Source organism: Phyllobates terribilis, unplaced genomic scaffold, assembly GCF_046119375.1.
Source record: "Phyllobates terribilis strain yellow unplaced genomic scaffold, ASM4611937v1 Scaffold_2__4_contigs__length_985480577, whole genome shotgun sequence".
NCBI classification, from domain to species: domain Eukaryota; kingdom Metazoa; phylum Chordata; class Amphibia; order Anura; family Dendrobatidae; genus Phyllobates; species Phyllobates terribilis.
In genome coordinates, this window is record NW_027362762.1 from 436812375 (window position 1) to 436835887 (window position 23513).

General features: G+C 44.8%; 1 protein-coding gene across 3 annotated transcripts in view; it reads right to left on the minus strand.

Moving 5' to 3' along the window:
* Positions 1–23513, minus strand: part of NHS (NHS actin remodeling regulator) — a 266748-nt gene that overhangs the window by 102556 nt on the left and 140679 nt on the right. The window contains exon 1 of one of the 3 annotated variants that reach the window (XM_073665386.1): positions 10973–11445. The exons of the other annotated variants lie outside the window; for them this stretch is intronic. The gene's annotated coding sequence lies outside the window, so the exon portion shown is untranslated. Of the gene's footprint in view, positions 1–10972; positions 11446–23513 lie in introns of those variants that run through there. 3 annotated transcript variants of the gene reach the window in all.

Sequence of the window (23513 nt, forward strand, 5' to 3'; positions counted from 1 at the left end):
GGGAACCCAGACACTAAGGAAAGGGGGAAGTGGAGACCTCGTAGGCTGATCCAATATTACCTTGTCTCCACTAACATCCCTATATTGGTTCTTCTTCACCAATCGCCACACGCGAACCTTGCCCTGTCTTTCCCTGGCGTTAGGTCCTGGCTAGGGAAGGGAGGAGGATGAGCGCTAGTCGATCCTCACTGACAACTAAAGACAACAAGGGGGAACAAACAAGGGAAGACAGCTTAGCTTTAGTCGACTTCAGAGAGATGAACACTCGTCCTCATAGCTCCAGAGAGGAAGAAGTAATGCACTTGCTCTGAGCCTTCACAAGGGGTAATGTGAGTACCGCTGGCACCTCCCTCTAGCAGACAGCAGGTATTTATACCCCCAGGCCAGGGTGTTAATTAGCCAGAGGAAGGTAGCCGCTGGGTCCAAGAGACAAGCCTCTAAGAAGGTGTCTGTAATGCCAAACGTAGAGATCTCCTGCAACCAACTGTTTGTCATTCTGACACACCCGTGACAGGTATTACCTTCTGTGACATTTGTGGCATATCAAAAGGTAATATACCATAAATGTCTGAAATCAGCACGCTAATTTTATGTTCACAGTGAGGTTTTTTTCACGAGATTCTGCTCTTAAATACACATCAAAAACCGCATCAAATACCCCTTGAATAAGTTTCCAACTGATTTTAATGGGAAAAGATCTTTTCGTGCACACAAAACTTTTTTTCATGTTATTTTGAACATTTTGCAGTAAAATTAATAGGAAATTTATTCAGAGTATTTGATTAATAATTCAAATTATAAAAAAAATATTTTTTTATATGGATTTCCAGTAAAATCTACTTCTAAAGCCTCGTAAAAACCTTTGTAAATAGGCCTTGAAGAGGAAGAGGTCATGCATGCACATGGCTCTCTGTACAATAGATCCTGGGTATTTTGTTAATGCCTAATGATTCAGAAGTCTCATAAACTACAGTGGAGCGAGCACAGACACGGAAGACCACCTGTCTAATTTACATACTACTTTCGGAAGTGCCAAATGGGTTAAGAGACCCCATTCTCCTGATGCATGAGGCATCCAGGGCTGCAGGTTTTGCCCTGTTCTAGGTTGTAGGCAATGTACTCATTCACAATAATCATATGTTGCATCTTGATCCAGTATCAGATGGAATTAAAAAAGGGAAGAGGTATCTTATTCTTTGGAGAGCAGGCTGTGTCTATAGCATTTACTCAAACCCAAAAGACACTGTGAACTTGTGATAAGATGTATGCAATCGGCTGTGAGGAAACTGGATAGATAACGTCAGATAGGACTATTATTCTGGTTTTCTTTTTACTAGGAATCATCATAGATTTACTGTAGACAAAACAAAGGAAGTACCGTATATTCCGGCGTATAAGACGACCTGGTGTATAAGACGACCCCCCTACTTTCCTGTTAAAATATAGAGTTTAGGATATATTCACCGTATAAGACTACCCCTTTTCCAACGCATACCAAACACCGGTAAAAATTAAAAAAAAACAGATTTGAATTTAACATGGTCCTTTTTTAATTTAAATTCTTATGACATGCAGGTATATAGCAGGAAAACTGTCACTCATAAACATATTAAAATAGGGGGGACCCCACGTCATTTTTTGGGGGGGTCCCCCATTCTAATAGCTAGTAAAGGCTAGGTATTCAGCTGGGGGCTGATATTAGTAGCCTGGGAAGCTCCGTGGGTATTACCCCCTTCCCAGGCTTCAAACATCTGCCCCAGCCGTCTGCTTAACCTCCGCTAGAGACTATAATGATGGTGGATCCCACGCCAATTTTCTTTTTAAAAAATCCTTTATTTTAACACTAAATGACAATTGAGGGGTTAATAAAGATGCAGTCCCTAAATTATTATTAATTTTGTAATTAATTTTTCCCAAAAATGTTGACGTGGGCTTCGCCATATTTTTGTGTCCAGCCAGGTACAGCAGGCAGGAACGGGCTGCCCCCAACCACCAGCTGCCTATTTGTACCTGGCCGGACACAACAATATAGGGAAGCCCTTTTTTTTTTAATTATTTCATGAAATAATTAAAAAAAAAAGACGTGGGGCTTCGCCCTATTTTTGTGTCCAGCCAGGTACAACTAGGCAGCTGGGGGCTGGAATCTGCAGCGCAGGGAGACCCAAGCTTTCTGGGCCCCCCCCGCTGCAAATTGCAGTCCGCAGCCACCCCGGAAAATGGCGCGTTCATAGAAGCGCCATCTTCTGGCGCTGTACCCAACTCATCCAGGGCCCTGGTGCGGTGGCTCACTGGGTAATAAAGGGGTTAGGGCCAGCTTGGCATTATCAGCTGGCCCTAAGCCCGAAATTCATGGGGTCACGCCAATATTAGACATGACCACCATGAATTTCTAGTAAAGTAATTAAAAAAAACACAACACCCAGAATAAAGTCCTTTAATTGAAATAAAGACACAATTTTTTAATGTTCTAAATTAAACCATACTTACCGTCACGCCCATTCCAGCTGAAGCCAACGATCTCCTGCAATAAAAGTAAAATAATAAAGCAACCTCATCCTTACCTTTCCATGGTTCCCAGGACCGGTCCAGCTCTGCTACATTCACATGACAGGCTGCACCGCAGCAGAACGCTGCCGTTCAGCTTGCCATGCGGCAGACACTGAGAAGCGCAGGCATGCTTGTGCTCCTCAGTGTCTGACTGTGACGGCATCCAGATGAGCCGAGATCATGTCCAATGAACTCGGCTCACCTCATGCACGTCACTGACAGCGTGGGAAAATTCTCCTGCTCCCCGCATGCGCAGTAGAAGTTTCCCACGCTGTCAGTGACGGACGTCCAGGAGGTGAGCTGAGTTCATTGTCGGCTCATCTGGATGCCGTCACAGCGAGACACTGAGGAGCGCAAGCATGCCTGCGCTTCTCAGTGTCTGCGGGATGACAGGCTGGATGGCGGCGTTCTGCTGCGGTCCAGCCTGTCATCTCGATGTAGCAGAGCTGAAGCTGTCGTGGGAACCATGGAAAGGTAAGGATGATGTTGGTTTATTATTTTTCTTTTATTGCAGGAGATCGTTGGCTTCAGCTGGAATGGGCGTGACGGTAAGTATGGTTTAATTTAGAACAATAAAGAATTGTGTCTTTATTTCAATTAAAGGACTTTATTCTGGGTGTTTGTGTTTTTTTTAACTTTTACTATGGGGTTAGTAATGGGGGTGTCTTATAGACGCCTCTCCATTACTAACCTGGGCTTGATGTCAGCTGGCATTATAAGCTGACATCAACCCCAACCCTATTACCCCCTGCCACCGCACCAGGGCAGTGGGAAGAGCGAGGCTAAGTGCCAGAATTGGCGCATCCTATGGATGCGCCATTTCTGGGGCGGCTGACGGCTGGTGTTTCTAGCCTGGGAGGGGGCCAATATTCATGGCTCCCTTCCTGGGCTATTAATATCAGCCCCCAGCTGTCTGCCTAGCCTTTGCTAGCTATTAAATTAGGGGGGACCCCACGTCATTTTTTTTGGGGGGTCCCCCATTTTAATAGCTAGTAAAGGCTAGGTATTCAGCTGGGGGCTGATATTAGTAGCCTGGGAAGCTCCGTGGGTATTACCCCCTTCCCAGGCTTCAAACATCTGCCCCAGCTGTCTGCTTAACCTCCGCTAGAGCCTAAAATTAAGGGGAACCCCACGCCAATTTTTTTTTAAATAAATCCTTTATTTTAACACTAGATGACAAGTACAGTAACCAACACTATCACTGTACTTCATATATATGTGACTGACATGTTTCTATCTATCTAATCTATGTGTGAAGCTCTATTCTGTCTGTTATAAATTGTCGGGTACCGCTGCTGAATTGCCGGCCGGCTTTTTTAAAGAGACAGTGCATGAAAACACTATTATTTGTTTTAATAAATCCTTTACACTAAATGACAAGTACAGTAAGCAATACTGTCACTGTACTTCATATATATGTGACTGACATGTTTCTATCTATCTAATCTATGTGTGAAGCTCTATTCTTTCTATTCTAAATTGTCGGGTGCCGGCTTATGCCGCTGCTGAATTGCCGGCTTTTCATATATTGTCACAGAAGCGATGCGAACTTCCCTGCTCCGGACACAGCGCAGCGCTTCTGTGACAAGTGAAAGCTGTCGGCACAGAAGCCCTGCGCTGTGTCCGGAGCTGGGAATACGCAGCGATGTGTCAGTTTCAGCACAGAAGCGCTGACTGTCTGGACCTACCGCCGCCGTATTTTAACTCCCTCCACCTTATATTAACTCCGACATGGCAGGGATACGGCCACGGCAGCTTATTAACACCCCCAGAGTATCCCCGCATGTCAATTTCTGAAAGTTCAAAAGCATTACCGGCGTATAAGACGACCCCAGACTAGACAGAAGATTTTTCAGTCTTCAAAAGTCGTCTTATACGCCGGAATATACGGTATATACATTATAAGCGTCCTGTATCATTGTGAATGGCTTCATGCTGGCAAGACAAATCATTGTTTTAATGGGATATATCAGTACACCCTTAATAAGTGATTTATCTGTGAGGCAGAGGAATGGAATTTTAAGGAGTAATTCCCTTTATGTTGTTGGAAAGTATATCCAGTGGGACCCAGTGAGCATAGTGCAGGTAAGTTATAGAAATGAATGAAGCAAACGAATGGCTTAGGCATCAAAACATATGTAAAGCAATACTACTTTCTAAGTAGATTTTTATAAGTTTAGTTTTTTAATCAAAATACAATTTGTATATGCTGTTGCCTATCAGCAGGAGCAGAAGGTGACACAGTTTGGTGGCCTCCCTTTTTAATGTAGAAGTACTGGTGGGTATAGAAGACATTTGAGGGATATATATGGAGGCTTTATCTTTTTGACAAGGTTTTTGTTTAACAAAGATAAATGTACAGTAGAAAAAGCTGGAGGTTGACCAGTTAAGCCCCCGTCTCACATAGCGAGATAGCTAGCGAGATCGCTGCTGTGTCACGGTTTTGGTGACGCAACAGCGACCTCACCAGCGATGTCGCTATGTGTGACACTTTGCAGCGATCAGGCCCCTGCTGTGAGGTCGCTGATCGCTGCAAAATGTCCTGGACCATTTTTTGGTCTTTGCCCTCCCGCTGGTCAGCACACATCACTCTGTGTGACCAGCGGGACCAGCGATCAGGCTGGTAACCATGATAAACAGCGCATTACTAGGGGCACACGCGCACCTAGTAACTCGCTGTTTATCATGGTTACCACTCTGCTACGGTGAGCGGTAACCTCCCGCTCCCCGTAGCAGAGTGGTAACCATGATAAACAACGGGTTACTAGTTGCGCGTGTGCCCCTAGTAACCCGCTGTTTATCATGGTTACCTGCCTGCTCCTGCTTCAGCAGGCTGGTAACTAGGAGCAGGACATCGTGGAAAGATTCTTTCCACGATGTCGCTGCTCCCCTGATCGCTGGTGAGCCTGCCTGTTTGACAGCTCACCAGCGATCACATAGCGACGCAGCAACGATCCCTGACAGGTCGTATCGTTGTCGGGATCGCTGTAGCGTCGCTATGTGTGACGGGGCCTTTACATTTTAGGTATTGTGTAACCGCAACATATACTTGCAAGTAATTGGGTAAAAAGGTAGGCATATTTGGAAAAATGTATATTTAGGAAGTGTGCAGAATAGTTTGTGAACTTCAGCAACTGCTAAGACTTTTGTTGAGCTCTGAAAGCCGATATAAGTAAACATGAGCTTGTTTTCCCTTTAATAGTTGCCAGGATGCTCCTCTGTTCACCCGCCCTTCTAAGCTTCTTATTTGGATGGCTTCTAGACAACTATAAAGAAGGCAAAGCCTTTCACAAACATCTCTAGCGCATTCCTTGATGACTTGGAATGATCTAGTGAAATGCTATGAACCGTTCTGAATAATTCACAGATGTGATTATGACACTGGCGGACAGAGACAGAAGAGGGCCCCTGTGCAAGCAGAATATATTGGCCCTTTGTAGTAAAATAGCTCATTATAATGCACAATTCCACCTGCTTTGGAGCTGGAAATGGGCCCCCTCACCTCTTGGGCCCCTGTGTGGCTGCACAGGTTGCACCACTGATATGTCCACCCATGAAACAAAAACTGACGTATGTGTCTGAATGGTGAAGAAAACGAAGAAGTACATAACAGTTTATACAGCTTTAGGAACTATTCCAGCTAATTATTTATTTTACCAATGGAAAATATACTTGTAAAATGACTACTTTATTAAGGTGCCCAGGATGATCCACTGAAGTGCCTACTGGGTCAACTGTGTGGGTTCTTATAGATGTCTTAAAGGGGTTGTCCGCCTAGCTTTTATTACTCTATAGCCTCATAAGTATAAAATACTCACCATCCATGGGTCCAGTGCTGCCTCTCTCCCGCTGCTCTAGTCTTTGTTGATCGACTGAATTGATGACGAGTGTGCTGGGCCCAGTGATTGGCTTTGATGCTGCACCCATGAGGGTAAGTAAAAGCTTAGTTTGTTACTTTATAGATTTCTGATCATGTGGTGCAATAAAAGTTAAAACAGAACAACCCCTTTAACATGGAGAAACAAACAAGAATTTTATTCTGGAAGTGCCATTGTGTGCTGGATCTTTCACATTTGTTATGTGCCTAAAGGGGTTCATTATTATTATTGAGTACAACTGACGGAGAGCTTTTTACATATACCAGCTCATTATAAAAATAATATGGATCATCATGCTGGAAATATATAATGTTCATTCTCACTGTAGTGGTTTCTAAGATCGGTACCGGGCAGGACCAGATTGTAAAAGTATAGTGTGGGTACCGAGGTGCAGTGGTTAGTACTTTTGGCTTTCATGGCAAACTTTTGTGTTTTCAGATAGGTATTTTTGTTTTCTTCTGTAACAACATGCTTAGGTTAATTTGTTTCCAATAAGATGTGATTTGATTAATTTTTGGATTCTGATGGGAACCAAGATCAATTTGATTGCAGTTTATGCACCATGGAATATGTGGCGGTATTAAAATAATATGTAATCAGCTGTACCCTCCACATGTCAATATACCCATACATACAGTATTGGTATACAGACAAGTTGAACATGTGTCTGTTAAATTTTACAGCTATAAAAAAGGTAGTATGTCTGATATTGTATAAGCATGGGTCAAGGATCTGGCTGCGAATTGAATTGTCTTCTTTTTTCTTACTACTGAAATAACTTGCAAATGTTATTTAATAAAGGTTTTCAGGATCGAATTATGATAAATGAGGATCTTATTTAAAATTCATGGTGCTTCTTATAGAAAGGCTGATCACATTTTCATGGTGTGTCCTCATCAGCCCCGCTAATTCGATTGTCTAGGGGTGACGATAGCTATTTACTGTTTGCATTTTTCTATTTTCTACCTCCAGCAATGTGTCCCCAATGCTTTTTATAGGCTTTAGATCATCATTCTCCACTCCTTTCATCAAACTGCTGGGAGCAGCTTTGCTTTTGTTTTTCTGGTTGATCCCATCAGCTAGGGAAAATCTCAGCCACTTAACAGAATCAGCAGTCATATTCCGGTCTCACTCCAGCCTGTAGCCAGTCATTGTGCTGCAGCAGTCTGACAATCCCATCTAACAAAACCCATAGATCCTGCTAATCCTGGTGACATCACCCAGACAGGTACACCAGATGAACTTTTCATTCCTTTCTCAGTTATTATTACTTTTATACACTTTCTGACAATATAAAAACCTATCTGAGTGAGAGCTGAAACTCTAATATCCATAAGTTATATACTTAAAGTGTTATAGCTGTGAATGGCAGATTTGGTAATGCCCATGGTAATACTTTCTCTGCAGTCTATAACTCATGACTTCTATTGGCAAAGCAGTGAACCCATGATGTAGTATTCTGAGAATCACACTATTCATTGTGCAATTGTCCAAGTTATATACACAGCGCTACTTAACGTTCTTCATTCACCATCATGTCTCTGTATGACAAATAATTAATTTATAACTATGCAAAAAAAATGTCCCTATAGATTATGAGAAAAACACTGTTCAGGTTTCCAGGATACTAGGGCCAAGACCCCAATGCTACTTAAAAATAAAACATTAAGGGGTCCTGCATTGTGCATGAAGCCTGTATGGTAGCAAATGGAGGTTTAATGTCCTCAAACGGCGCCACATTACGGAGATATTCTATCCTAGAAGAAACCCATCTACAGGAGAATACCTATATGAGTCTTCATGGAGCAAATATTTTGCGTATTGGATTCTATATGAAATCAGAGGCATATTGTATGTAAGTAGAATAGAACCATTGACTTATATAGGTGACATACTGTATATTATGACTAGAGATGAGCAGGTCGTTTCTCGCAACCCCAGACTATGGTCCAGGTCACTCTTCTGTGGCTGTTGACAGGAGCCATGCAAATTTTCTTACTTTCCAGGATCCAAGTCTCGGCTTATTACTAGCAGAGCTGGCAAAATGCCACCTGTGCGCCGCACAGATGACATACTAGGGAACCCGGGAAGCTCGGGGAATTCGCACACCTCCTGTCAACAGCCAGAGAGCACTGACCTGGACCATAGACCGGGATTACACAAAGTGATATGCTCATCTTTAATTATGACTATCAAGAGTGGACATACCATTGGTATAACCTGTGCAGCTGCACAGGGACCCGAGATGTAAGGGAGCCACTTTCACTTACAAATAGGGATGAGTGGACCCGTGGAAGTTCGGGTTCGTCAGGACTGAACTATAGTCTAAAGTTCAGTTCGGGTATCAGATCTCTTCCTGAACCTTAACCAGAACTCAAACCCCATAAGAGTCAATGTGGACCCGAACTTTGGTGTTGTAAAATTCTCTCTCTCCTTCCCGAACTGTAAAACAGACTTCCTGGAGAAGCTCGTGTTCGGAGTTCAGCAGCGGACACTAGGTGTCCGGTACGAACCCCGAACTTTGCAGATCGGGTTTGCTCATCTCTACTTACAAAGCAGCAAGAAGCTTCTGTCTGCCCCTGGAATCTATGTAGGTTATGGATTGTAGGGAATTGTAATATGGTCATGAACAAGGTTCAGACATTGAGTTTGACAGACAAAAAAAGACAAAAACAGTAGTGATCACAAATATACCTGGAAAAATAATTCATTCAAATCACCCAATGGCCCCACTAAATGTTAGCTTTTCTCATAACAGGTCCTTGTTTATTAGTTATCACTAAATTATATACAGTACATGTGCTATGCGAAGGGTGAAAAATGATGAATAAAAGCCACAATGTGCCTGCTTAGTCTTTCTAAATTTAATTTATTTCTACAGCTATTTATTTGTATTATATCCATACATATCTATTAACTGTGATTTAAACCAGTTTTTAAGAAAAATGTAGATAAAAAACAAGTAGGGACATAATATATGATGTGTCAACCAAGCCTAGATGTTTCATGTGGAATATAACAGAAAGCATATATTTGTGACAGAAACCAAACGTTGTAGAGCTAAGATAAGCATTATATCTTTATTAATTAGGAATTTAGCTAAGACACACTATAAATTGGAATCTAATTCTACAATATAATTGTACAGATTCTAGCATATGCATTAAGCTGAAAGTTCTGCCTTTAGTTATTTTCAGTCACCTTGAGCCTTAACATATTTCTTGAGGGCTCAAATATATTACTCATAGATTACCCACGTTCTTTCCTTCCCCTCTACATTAAAAACGCACCCTACAGGACAAAATGTTTTTTAATATATGGCATTATAACAAAGTTGTTGCAATAAATTTAATTCTGCTTTTAATATGTTTTGGATAATAGAGTTAAATTTACAACATACGGCATCATGTATGTTCTTATTCTTATTTTTTACTGATAAGCCTGACAAAAAAGTACATTACACACATTTACGAGACTGTATAAACCCTGAAGCCAACTATAAGTTAAATAAAGTTAAAGGCAGATCTGCTTATTTTTACAGTGATACATACCCAACACTCTATATGTTTTATGTTCAGAAAAAGCTGAGATTAACCTCCTGTTGTGGCCACCATATTGGTTGTTAGTGTTCCGCAACTTCACCATAAATAAGTAACAATTCTAAAATGGATCAAAAGATTTTTATCACCTTGACTAAAAATGCCAAAGTGTAAAGTCTCATGTATGCAACCTTATTATTGCTCCGTACACCTTAAAGAGTAACCGTCGCTTTAATTTTTATTTCATAAATCAATAGTATACATAAAATAAGCAACATTTGAAATATATCTTATAAAATCTAGGTCTGCTTCTTTCTCTGACAGAATTGATCAGAAATTGTCAAAATTCTCAATGCAGAGGTAAAATCTGTATTCGGTGAAGACAGACTTTCCCATTACTGAGATAGGAGATGACAGCTACTACTGATAAGATTCCAAGTAGGTAGAAGGAGGAGGAGGAAGGAGGAGGAGGAAGGAGGAGCTGTGCCTCTGCCCTACTGGGTACTCAGCAGGCCATTCATTTGGTGCAACATGCAATGGGAGGTGCCTCTAATTTGCTCAGTGCAGCCGAGGGAAAAGAAGAGGTGCTGATGATGCTGGTAATATAAGGAGGATCTTCAAACACCCTCTTGCTATGGGTATATATTGCATATACTCTTAGTTATATGCAAGCTTGTTATGTATACTCTTAATAAAGAGGCAGATATGGCCATTTACATAGTGTTTTGTGTTGGTACTCTGAGTAAAGATATTAAAATAATGGAGGGTGATGGATAGTCAATGGTGGAGATAGGCCATTCTAGCTAGGCATTCCTAAGTTATGCCCTACATTTCTTGGTTGCTGTATGTAGCAGTAGTTACAGGGGAGGACATATCATTGGTGCAGGCGTGTAAGGGACCTAGGGTGGCTGTGATGGCGAGGGAATTCTGTGTTCCTTCACCCCGGCTCCCAGACAAAGAAAAGTGTCGCAATCTTCCCGTGTTGTGCTTGTGATGAATGGCACTTACATTTTGGTTGCAGGTCTCCTCAATCCGTGATCCTTTTCCTTCAGGGACCGCCACCTGCACACTAAAGGACTTCCACTCCTTTTTGTAAAAAACAACTTTACTTTCAGTTTTCAATTCAACGTAGCAGAGCATACAAGGATGGACAGTTGCGTTGTCAGGGTTACAGTTCTTTACACAGCATATGTTCTTAATTCACCGTCCGTCTGTCTGTCCATCTAAAGCTTTCCCTTTCTTTGCTGGCTGCTTTGGCCCTGGAGGTGCTCAAGACACTTGCAGCCTTGTGAGTCTCGCACAGCCTTCTCTGGACTAATCCCCGTCCGTCTGATCCTCCACTCTGGAAGGTTTTGGAGGAAGCCTCACAGCTACCTCTTGTGGTCCCAAACGTTATGTGACAGCCTGTGTCAGATTTTAGGCCGACGGTTCTCTGCTGCTCGACCAACCGTGCTCCTACTGTTCCCTTGGTCCTGCAACAACTGCCCTCAAACAGGAGCTTCTCCTTCTCTAAGCTGCCCTGCTCCTCCCACACTGAGCAGCTCCCAATTCCTTAACTATTTCCTAGCTTAACTATCTCCTCTCTTAAAGTGCTCGCCTCTGCACTACCCCAATCTATCTACCTAAACCTACACTAACCCTGCAGTTAACACGTCCGACAACTTTCACATGTGTATTTATATACATATAATAAACAGAGTATTTTACATTGTGCGCAAGGAGGGAAGAGGTGCATGACTGTTCCGGTCACTACCTCACAGGGGCTGAGGCCGAAGAGGTAAGGAGGCTCATTTCTAGCTCCAAAGCAGGTGGAATTGCGCATTATAAGGCTATTAGATGGGAAAGGGCCCATGTACTGTTCTTGCACAGAGGCCCTCTTCTGTCTCTGTCTGCCACTGAGTAGTTGTAAGATACTTATTTAATAAAATAGTTCACAGGTGTCCAAGAAATTGATGTGACCTAGTCTGCATTACGTCATTTCATTATTCAAAGAAGAATGTATTGATGGACTAAGCAAATATTTACATGTGTTAAGGATCTGAAGAGTCTACACAGACAGGTCTTTGTTCTCTGGTCATATACTGGTAGCTTACAAGGAATATTAGCCGCCTAAATTAAGATCAGATAATTACATTTTTTCTAATCATTATTTTAAATTGCATAGTTACTGTTCAATGGAGCAACCAAGTTTTTGATCATGTTTACTTGTAATGTCCATTGCCTGAACTGAATGTCTACTGTCTTGTGTAGAAGAGGAGGAGCTCAATTTACAGAACAGCAAGCCAAGTGATTGAAAATCATTTCTATTCTGCACACAGTAATAGCCGAGATGAAATAACATGACGCACACACATATGTATGCATGGCAACCAGTAATACCTTTTCAAACACAGCATTATTTTTATGACTTGTGACCTCTCCCTTGGCAGGTTGTCCATGTATCATATTTTTAGCATTTCATCATGGATTGGGAATAGTAAATGGCTGTTAACAGGCTACAATGTGAAGAAGGGATGAGCCAAAAATCATGCAGTGAAATTCACAATACTAGATTACAAAGACAACATTGTATTACAATACACTATTATGCAAAATGAAAACTGTTTGTTATAAGAATATTGCAATATTATAGAGATGGTAATGTTTTTGTCATTATACAATAACTACACTACCACATGGCATTTAAAAGTAATCGGTCACCCCCCTGGGACCTATCTGACTTCTAATATGGGCATACAGGTGATAGAAATGTGAATCTATACGTACCTGTATGATCCATATTAGAGGTCTACTTGCTTTGTAATAGCTTTTTATTAAATTGGTTTTGGCAAGCTTCGCGTCCGGGGGACGTGAAGAAATTCCTGCCTATTATCTTAATTTCCATATCCCCCCCCCCTCCCCTGCACGTCACAGGGTCCTGTGATGTGCAGTTCCCGGCTGGATTCCGCGCCTGCGCAATTTACCCTGTACGGAAGGCGCCCTTCTTCCTGCAGTCTGTGAAGCCTTGTGGAGCAGGAAACTTGTGCTCAGGCGCCCAGAAGGCAGAGTGACTCACCCTGTGACCTGCAGAGGAGGAGGGGGGAGGGATATGGAAATGAAGTTAATAGGAGGGGATTTCTTCGCGTCCCCCGGACGGGAAGCTTGCCAAAACTAATTTAATAAAAAGCTATTAGGCTGTGTGCCCACGTAGCGTTTTTCAAGCGTTTTTGATGCGGAATTTCTGCAGCGGAAACGCTTGTAAAACGCTTGGTAACCCGCACCCCATGGTCCCCAATGGGATTCCGCAAGTTCTATGCACATGCTGCGGATTTTTCCGCAGCGTTTGTGCTGCGTTCAAAAATCCGCAGCATGTCATTTCATTTTGCGTTTCCGCATGCAGAATTGCCTTTGTCCAATGCATAAAAAACGCAAGGCAATTCCGCATGTGGAAAACGCGTGATAAACGCGTGAAAAATGCGCGATAAACGCGTGCGGAATTCCGCATGCGTTTTTCCGGGAGAGGACTTGCAGAAATGAAGCAGAAATTTTCTGCTTCATAAATGCAACGTGGGCACATAGCCTTACAAAGCAAGTAAACCTCTAATATGGGCCATACAGGTAAGTATAGATTCACATTTCTATCACCTGTATGCCCATATTAGAGGTCTGATAGGTCCCAGGGGGTTGACAGATTCCCTTTAAGTGCAAAAGTACAGTTAGGCTATGTGCCCATGATGCAGAAATGCTCCGGATTTTTTCCTGAGCGTTTCTGCATCTCCCTGGCAGAAAAAACGCATGCGGATTGTACATGCGGATTGTACATGCGTTTTTCCTGCCAGGGACAAGCGGAAGTGAAGCGTTCTTCACTTGCATTTCTACATGCGGGTTGTCAAGCGCTTTCCAAACGATTTTAGCATCACTTGGAAAGTGCTTGTCAACTTGGTCACACTATATAAATCTATGCAACCGGCATGGATTTATATAGTGTGGCCGTAAAGAATGGTAAAAAATAAAAAAATAAGTAAAAAAAGAATAAAATAAAAAATAAATATGATACTTACCTTCTGATGGCCCCCGGAGTCTTTATTCGATCTGTCCTGGCTTGCCGGCAGCTCGCGGTACACTGAAGGACCTGCCAATACATGACTAAATGACGTCAGCGCAGGTCCTTCACTTCACCGCGATCTGCCGGCAAGCGAAGATAAGCACACCGCGGGCCATCAGAAGGTAAGTATAATATTTATTTTTTATTTTATTCTTTTCTTTACAGGTTCTATGGTACCCCGGTCTGGTGGAGAGTCTCCTCTCCTCCAGACCCGGGTACCATCCGCACATTGAAATGCATAGATTCCGCATGTACAGATGCAGTGATACGGATGTCATGCGTTCCAATGCAAGTCAATGGCAGCAAAAACGCAGCGCTTCTGCAAAATAATTGGTAGTGCTGTGTTTTTTTCCGCAATGATAATCCACAGCGGAAATTTCCACAGCATGTGCACAGCACATGCAGATTATCATTGGGGAACATGGCAGGCCTTCTACCATGCGTTTTTGCCGCTGCAGAAATGCTTAAAAAACGCATCGTGGGCACACAGCCTTAGGGTTTAGATTAGGATGGTTGTGACAAATTTAAAGGGAACCTGACAGCTGATACATGCCAGATCCACGGGCACCATGTATTAGGCACTGGTTGCACAAATTCAGTCATTTATGTTGAATTCTGAAACACGATATTTCAGAGAAAAACATACTTAAAAGCCGCTGGGGACCGAGCTGCACTGGAGACTAGATGGACAGGTGGATCCCTGGCAACTTCTCACTGACTGCTCGCAGTCCTTGAGTATAAGGGGAGACCTGTCAGTCATTGACAGCAAGTGGGGAAAAGCCGCCAGGAATCCCCCTCTCCGACTAGTCTCCCGTTCTTTTTAAGAATATTTTTCTCTGAAACACTTTTTAGAGACAAATATACATGGCTGAAATCATAAGAAACAAAGATTTTATTGATGGCCTCCTAAATGCAACACAAACACCTATAGCGATATAGAGGGAACACAATCAACCATAATAGTAAAAAACAATTCTCAATATATATTAGGTTTATAAATACATGAATGACAAAAGACAAATAAATTGTTATAGGACTAAAAGCGCAAATAAATAGATCACACCGTGACACATAGACATAATACAGACACAAGAGAAAGCAATGAACAATAACATCCCCTGTGGTATATATAATATCATGGCACTGGTATCTAGGCCCATCATAGTAAAGCTGCAGATCATCTAGTAACATAGACCTGTCTATGCAGCATGGAAGAACTGTTGCATAGGAACCCCTATCATTCCAAAATAATAATGTGCAATATTGTAGTGAAATCTCAGTTACCGTGCACAGCAAAAATCAAATTGACAGGTATTGATGTCAAACCAGCATAATTCCATAGTAATGATGACTGTAAGCCTTTGGCCATTCTAATTGAGAGTGTGGGACACTAAAGCATCTCGACACATGTTTCACCACCGGCTGCACCGAGGATCCACCTCTCTGACTAGTCTTCCATGCTTTTTAAAGCGCACCTGTCAGTAGGATTGTGCTCAGTAAACCACATACACTGTCAGGTGGGCGCCATTACACTGATTAAAATGATACCTTGGTTGATGAAATCTGGCCTGTGGTTGTTGTGTAATCTTTACTTTCAGGTTGGAGATAATGATATGTTCGTGCTCTGGGACGGCCTGTGGGGGGCGCTCTGTCTGTTGCTCTGCTTACATATTCATCTGTATGCTCCTATGACAGCTCACTGATCATTCACTGACCTTCCTCCTATTTTATATAATGCATCTAGTAGTGCAGGGCTAGGTAAAATAGCAGGCAGGTCAGTGAATGAACCACAGGACGGATTTCATCAACCAAGGTATCATATTAATTAGTGTAATGTCACCTTCCTGACAGTGTATGTAGTTTACTGAGCACAATCCTGCTGACATGTGCGCTTTAACTATGTTTTTCTCTGACATGCCGCAATGTTTCAGAGACAAACATACATGTCTGTAGTCATGGAGCCAGTGGCTCATATATTCTGACATGGATTGGGCACCATGTATCAGCTGTCAGGTTCTCTTTAAAAATCTGTTATTCATCTTTTTTTCTTTAATTTTTTGTATTTGTATTAATAGCATATCTATTGTGAAAAAAATATTTATGAAAACAAAAATGTGTAAAAAAAAAAAAAAAAAAAGAAACACAGGAGGTACTGTTTTCCCTCCTTTCATTTGATTCAGTGGGAAAAAAGAGTCCACAAAAATGTAAGGGTTAGAACTTTGTGCAAGTGAAAATATCCCATTGGGAACTCAGAAACATATGACTCTGACTGCAGTGTGTAATTGGGATCTCATGATTCCCTTATAGTTTTACATGGACATCTGGCTAGTGTAGTGGTTTATATGTAAAATCCTCACAAACGTCCTGGGTAAGCAGGGCTTAAAAGGCACTTTGTCAGCTCAATTTCACCCCTGCCTGTATGGTTGACAATATAGGGTAGAATGGATAACAAGCCACTAGTTAGCAAACCACGAATGGGAAATTAGATATATAATGTAATTGAAATATATATTTTTTTAATGTACCATAAGGTAATGATTTCCTTAATGATACATTGTAACTAGTGAGAAAATAATGAATTAAAATTAAACTCTGTGGATGATTTGCTATAGTCTATAGCTAGTCATCTACTATTGCAGTTCCTAATCATAAAAAGTTTAAAAGTTTCAAGTATATAGTTGTAATACTTCATTTTTGTATGATACATATTTACTTATTGATCATTTTAGACTAACAGACTCATAATTAGAAAGTCAAAAGGACATGTGCTTCTCATGACACTGTGGCGATACCCAATGATGGAGATCAAAAGGGTTTATTACTTGGAATTTAGTGTTATTTAGATGTGAAAAGAGGCCACAAAGTTTGGGGAATTTTGGCATAGTACATAATAAATGCTATTCTTTAACTAGGACCTCAAAGGCGCAGAAAATGATAAAACATGTTTTGTTTCTAAATCATATTTCCTCCTTGGTAGCAAAACACGCATATAAAGTATATTAATGACAACCTACAAAGCTCTGTTTCCTACGCGTCCCTAATACTTTTACTTACTATGAATTCTGCCTGAACAGCTTATGCCTTCCTTGTGTATTCAAATGATAAAATAAAAGCCACAATAATTGTGTAGCATAAAATGTAAGGCAGCTTTCTGTTTCTGTGTATGTTCTTAGTATGCATGACTGCTGAGATTAACCAGTATATCTGTAGTCAAAATCACATATATTGATGTGAGCTGAATTTGTAACTTAATCCTTGTTAAACTTTATGTAAATTATCATTTTGTTTGACAAACGTGAAAGAATAAGCTACACCCAATCGTTTAGAAACACCACAAAGCTGGCGTAAGCTTGAAGGCCACCCACAGCTACTGAACACCACTTGAATGAGCTGGAACGTAATAAGACCATCCATATCTCATAAAAGCATAAACTGGTCATAACTTAATGAATTTTAACAGTAGAGATGGCGATGCCAGAAATTATACACGTTGGCTGTGAACCACAATTGTGTTTAAACACAGGCTTCTCGGAAACTATGTTTTCCCACTGCTGGGTGGTCACCTAAACATGTCAACTAATAGTATGTAAACGCAATAATTTGCATTGTACATGAAGGCATACAATTCAGACATAAGGGCATAAGCCTCCCATTTTATTGACATTGACGTTTAGTATTGTACACAGCAGTATAACTACTTTTACTTTGGCAGCAACCAAGGTATGGCCAGTAGTGTAATACAGCAGAAATAAGTTTTAGATAGCTAGCCATTAGCTTTTTTCCTCCACAAAAAAAATAATGTTTCTGTACCTGAACAGACCCCCCATTTTATAGATCCGGCAACTTTTTAAGCCATTTATTAAGTTAAAACCAGAAGAGAACTGAAAAAAAAAACTTATCTGGGAGACTTAATCTGGCCACATTACATAACTGTTGGCCAAATTCTCAAATTCCTCGTGTTTTCTACAAGAGAGCAGATGTAGCTTGTCTCCCCCAAATTAAAGGATGGGGCAATTGAATTCCAACCTCCTGATTCTTATGTCCACCAACATCATCAGTCAGGTAGCAGTCTATAGGCCCTTATGCACATTAGATGGTTGGCTGATCTTGCCAAAATCAGCAGATTCAAACCACTTTTATCTAATGTGTGCAGGGACCTTTAGCATGACCATGTATATGAATGGGAGCTATACAATAATACAATGTCAGGCTGCCAGCACTGACAACAATTGATCACTGAGGATTTTAGCAGCCAAAAATGCTGCACTCAACTTGCTGATTGTTATGCACACGCCCGGACTAACTGGCGTGTGCGGGTGTTGTGGTTCCACTGGACCATGGACCGGAGAGTGCCTGGAGGGGCGTGACTAAGTATCTGGCCGATCCGACCAAGGTGGCACGACGGCATACGACGCCAGTGCACCAGGGAGAAACCGGGCAGAGGGACCAGGTGCTACTCCAGGTCAAACTCCGGACACGGGGGTTGACCCACACTGGGATTACTGGAACAGGCAGGTTAGGCTGGCACAGACTGGTGGATGTAAGCAAACACGGCAGGTATGCAGATGGGTGGATACAGGCGAGTATGCAGGCAGGGAGGTACTGGCCGAAAGGACGGGCTGGAGCACAGAAAGGTTAAGACCCAGTACAGACTGGGTCACAGAACCGCAGATGCGGTAGACAACCACAGCAGAGAGGGAACGCCCGAAGCGGTGGGCAAGAACAGAGCAGGACGGGGCTGCAGGAGCAGCGAGCACAAGCAGGGCAGGACAGGACTGCCGGAGCAGCGGGCAGAAGCAGGGCAGGACAGGACTGCCAGAGCAGCAGGCAGAAGCAGGGCAGGACAGGACTGCCGGAGCAGCGGGCAGAAGCAGGGCAGGACAGGACTGCCGGAGCAGCGGGCAGAAGCAGGGCAGGACAGGACTGCCGGAGCAGCGGGCAGAAGCAGGGCAGGACAGGACTGCCGGAGCAGCGGGCAGAAGCAGGGCAGGACAGGACTGCCGGAGCAGCGGGCAGAAGCAGGGCAGGACAGGACTGCCGGAGCAGTGAGCAAAAGGGTCAGAGCGGAGCAAGGCTGCCGGAGCAGTGAGCAAAAGGGTCAGAGCGGAGCAAGGCTGCCGGAGCAGTGAGCAAGGAGTCAGAGCAGGACGGACAGGGCTCTGTTCACACGGAACAGACAGGAAGGGAAAGGCAGAGCCAGATACCCACAGGGTATTTGCAGTGAAGTAGCAAGTGGACCACAAACTCACAAACGGGAGTACAGAGACAACAAGCAGGAGTTAGGTACGAGTTCAGACTCTGCAGAAAAAGGAAAGGAACGGACATAGAGGCAAAACAGGTAAAGGATAGGAGAGAGTTCAGACTGGAACTGAGTGTACGGAAGAGACCGACACTGCAGCGGGATACAGGAGCGGGTCTGGGAATACGGCCCCCAGAGAGGCGGGACGAACAGGCAAGGAGCGTGTTCAGACAGGACAGACAAGATACAGGAACGGATCTAGGTAATCGGCCCCTAGAAGGCGGGAGGAACAGGCTAGGAGCGTGTTCAGACAGGCCTGGAAATACAGCCTCCAGGAAAGGCAGCAGGCAAGAGTACACAGACAGGACTCAGTTCAGACACGGGAACTGATACCGCAAGGCAGGAGACATAGACAGGACTCAGTTCAGACACGGGAACTGATACTGCAAGACAGGAGAAATAGACAGGACTCAGTTCAGACAGGAACAGATACCGCAAGGCAGGGACACAAACAGGACTCTGTTCAGACGGGAACAGATACCGCAAGGCAGAGACACAAACAGGACTCTGTTCAGACGGGAACAGATACCGCAAGGCACAGACAGGCAGATCTAGGAATACGGCCCCTAGAAGGCGAAAGAACAGGCAAGAAGCGTGTTCACAAGAACAGACCACAGTTCAGACACAGAACTGGAAAACAGGCAGGAAAACAGGATAGGACCTGGCATGTCAGAGACAAAAAGCCGACTGACAGGACACAATGCTCAGGCGCCATCTTGAGGAAGAAGGTGGTATAAATACCCAAAGATGGACAGCAATAGGCTGAAGGTGCAACAGGGGCGTGTCCGCAGAAGGTACAAGAAACAGGAAGTTCAGCGGGCGTCGCCCTATGCAGCCAAAACAGACAAACAGACAGCAAGGAGGGAAGCCAGAGAGACATTCTGGACTGGAGATCAAGTGCGCGCTCTTGCACAGTGGGAGATGGACCACCATGCAAGGACGCCGCCAGGTATGTTACAGTACCCCCCCCCTTACGCCCCCTCTTCTTCAGGCCTGCCAGAATCTTCCGCAGGGAATTCGAGGACCAGTCGTTTACTTCAAGGAGATCACTTCCACTGTCCACAGGAAAAATTGATCTCATCTGGTTAGCTAGGATGCTACCTCCTATCCAGCCATCCTCAGCAACAGACGAAACGGGTGGAGTACCAGGAACAGCACACAAGGAAGTCTCTCTCCACATATTTTCAGGTGGCACCCCAGAGGGTACAGGAGACAACTGGAAGTCCTTCACCGGGTTGGAGGGGGACAGAGACTTGGGGGTAATCTCTGCTTCGAGGTACATCTTGTCAAACTCACAGGAAGAAATAGACGGGTTATCAGGTACATAATGAGGAAAAGTCACTGTCTCTTTGTTATCTGGTGGTACCCCGGAGAATTCAGGAAACAACTGGAGGTCCTCCGCCGGGTCAGAAGAGTGCAGAGGCTCAGAGAAAACATCTGCTTCAGAGTACACTAGGTCGGACTCACTGGAGGAAGCAGGCGAGGTATCGGGTACCGAGTATAGGAAAGTCTCTGTCCATTCACCACCAGGTGGCACCCCGAAGGGTTCTGGAGACAACTGGAGGTCCTCCGCCTGGTCAGAGGGGTGTAGAGACTCAAGGGTAACCTCTGCTTCAGAGTACACAAGGTCGGACTCACTGGACGAAGCAAGCGAGGTATCAGATCCAGGATATAGGAAAGTCTCTGTCCATTCACCACCAGGTGGCACCCCGAAGGGTTCTGGAGACAACTGGAGGTCCTCCGCCTGGTCGGAGGGGTGTAGAGACTCGGGAGTAACCTCTGCTTCGGAGTACACTAGGCTGGACTCACTGGACGAAGCGAGCGAGGTATCAGGTACAGAGTAAAGGAGAGTCTCTGTCCTTTCGCTACCAGGTAGCACCCCGAAGGGTTCTGGAGACAACTGGAGGTCCTCCGCCTGGTCGGAGGGGTGTAGAGACTCGGGAGTAACCTCTGCTTCGGAGTACACTAGGTTGGACTCACTGGACGAAGCGAGCGAGGTATCAGGTACAGAGTATAGGAGAGTCTCTGTCCTTTCGCTACCAGGTAGCACCCCGAAGGGTTCTGGAGACAACTGGAGGTCCTCCGCCTGGTCGGAGGGGTGTAGAGACTCGGGGGTAACTACCACTTTGGGGTACCGATTGTCAGGCTCACAGGACGAAGCGGACAAAGTATCGAGTACCGAGTGTAGAGAAGTCTCTCTCCATTTGTCATCGAGTGGTATCCCGGAGGATTCAGGAGGCAACAGGGGGTCCTCCGCCAGGTAGTAGAGGTGCACAGACTCAGAGGTAACCACAGCTTTGGAGCATCCTTGGACATGCACACCGGTTAAAGTGGGTGAAGCATCTGATGCCGGGTGCAGGAAGTTCTCCTGTGTGGAGTCTGGATGGGCAGAAGTCTCTTCGGCCAGGAGAACCGGAGCACTACCCACGCACATTACCCGTTGGGGCTTCTCCAGGATACAGGGAGATGAAGCTTCAGTAGGGACTTCAAGGTTGGGGTCAGGAGGTCTCAGGGAGGACAGACCCTGGCGTGACGGCTTGCCTCTACGTCTAGCATGTCTGGACTGCCTCTTGAGGTTGGGAGAAGTATTCCGGAAAGCGTAGTCACCCTGTGAGGATTCTGGGTGGGCAGTAGTCTCATTGGGCTGGAGGACTATTGCGCTACCCACACACATTACCCATCGGGGCTGCTCCGGGATATTGGGAGGTGAAGCTTCAGCAGGAGCCTCCGGGTTAGGATCATCGAAGACCATTAGAAAGGCCACCAGGAAGGCCATTAGGTCCAGGAGGATCGGATCCTGTGTTTCATATAGGGGGTTGATCCATTCCAAGGCATCACCCGCCAGGTAAGACATAATGAATGCCGCCTTAACCCGATCGGTGGGAAAACATAGAGGGTAGAACTTGAAGTGTAGCATGCATTGCTCCACAAATGCACGACTTTGTCTTGGATCCCCATAGTAACGTGGCGGATCCGCAGGAACGAGAGCAGATAGATCCATCTGGACGGGTGCGTAATTCGCCTGGAACTCAGCTGAGAAAAAAAAAAAAAAATTTTATTTATTTTTAATGCATGTATTCACTGGAAAACTTCTCAGAGAGTGAAGGCCGTGGGGCTCAACGGGAACCATGGCCTGAGCATGCTGTTATGCACACGCCCGGACTAACTGGCGTGTGCGGGTGTTGTGGTTCCACTGGACCATGGACCGGAGAGTGCCTGGAGGGGCGTGACTAAGTATCTGGCCGATCCGACCAAGGTGGCACGACGGCATACGACGCCAGTGCACCAGGGAGAAACGGGGCAGAGGGACCAGGTGCTACTCCAGGTCAAACTCCGGACACGGGGGTTGACCCACACTGGGATTACTGGAACAGGCAGGTTAGGCTGGCACAGACTGGTGGATGTAAGCAAACACGGCAGGTATGCAGATGGGTGGATACAGGCGAGTATGCAGGCAGGGAGGTACTGGCCGAAAGGACGGGCTGGAGCACAGAAAGGTTAAGACCCAGTACAGACTGGGTCACAGAACCGCAGATGCGGTAGACAACCACAGCAGAGAGGGAACGCCCGAAGCGGTGGGCAAGAACAGAGCAGGACGGGGCTGCAGGAGCAGCGAGCACAAGCAGGGCAGGACAGGACTGCCGGAGCAGCGGGCAGAAGCAGGGCAGGACAGGACTGCCGGAGCAGCGGGCAGAAACAGGGCAGGACAGGACTGCCGGAGCAGCGGGCAGAAGCAGGGCAGGACAGGACTGCCGGAGCAGCGGGCAGAAGCAGGGCAGGACAGGACTGCCGGAGCAGCGGGCAGAAGCAGGGCAGGACAGGACTGCCGGAGCAGCGGGCAGAAGCAGGGCAGGACAGGACTGCCGGAGCAGCGGGCAGAAGCAGGGCAGGACAGGACTGCCGGAGCAGTGAGCAAAAGGGTCAGAGCGGAGCAAGGCTGCCGGAGCAGTGAGCAAAAGGGTCAGAGCGGAGCAAGGCTGCCGGAGCAGTGAGCAAGGAGTCAGAGCAGGACGGACAGGGCTCTGTTCACACGGAACAGACAGGAAGGGAAAGGCAGAGCCAGATACCCACAGGGTATTTGCAGTGAAGTAGCAAGTGGACCACAAACTCACAAACGGGAGTACAGAGACAACAAGCAGGAGTTAGGTACGAGTTCAGACTCTGCA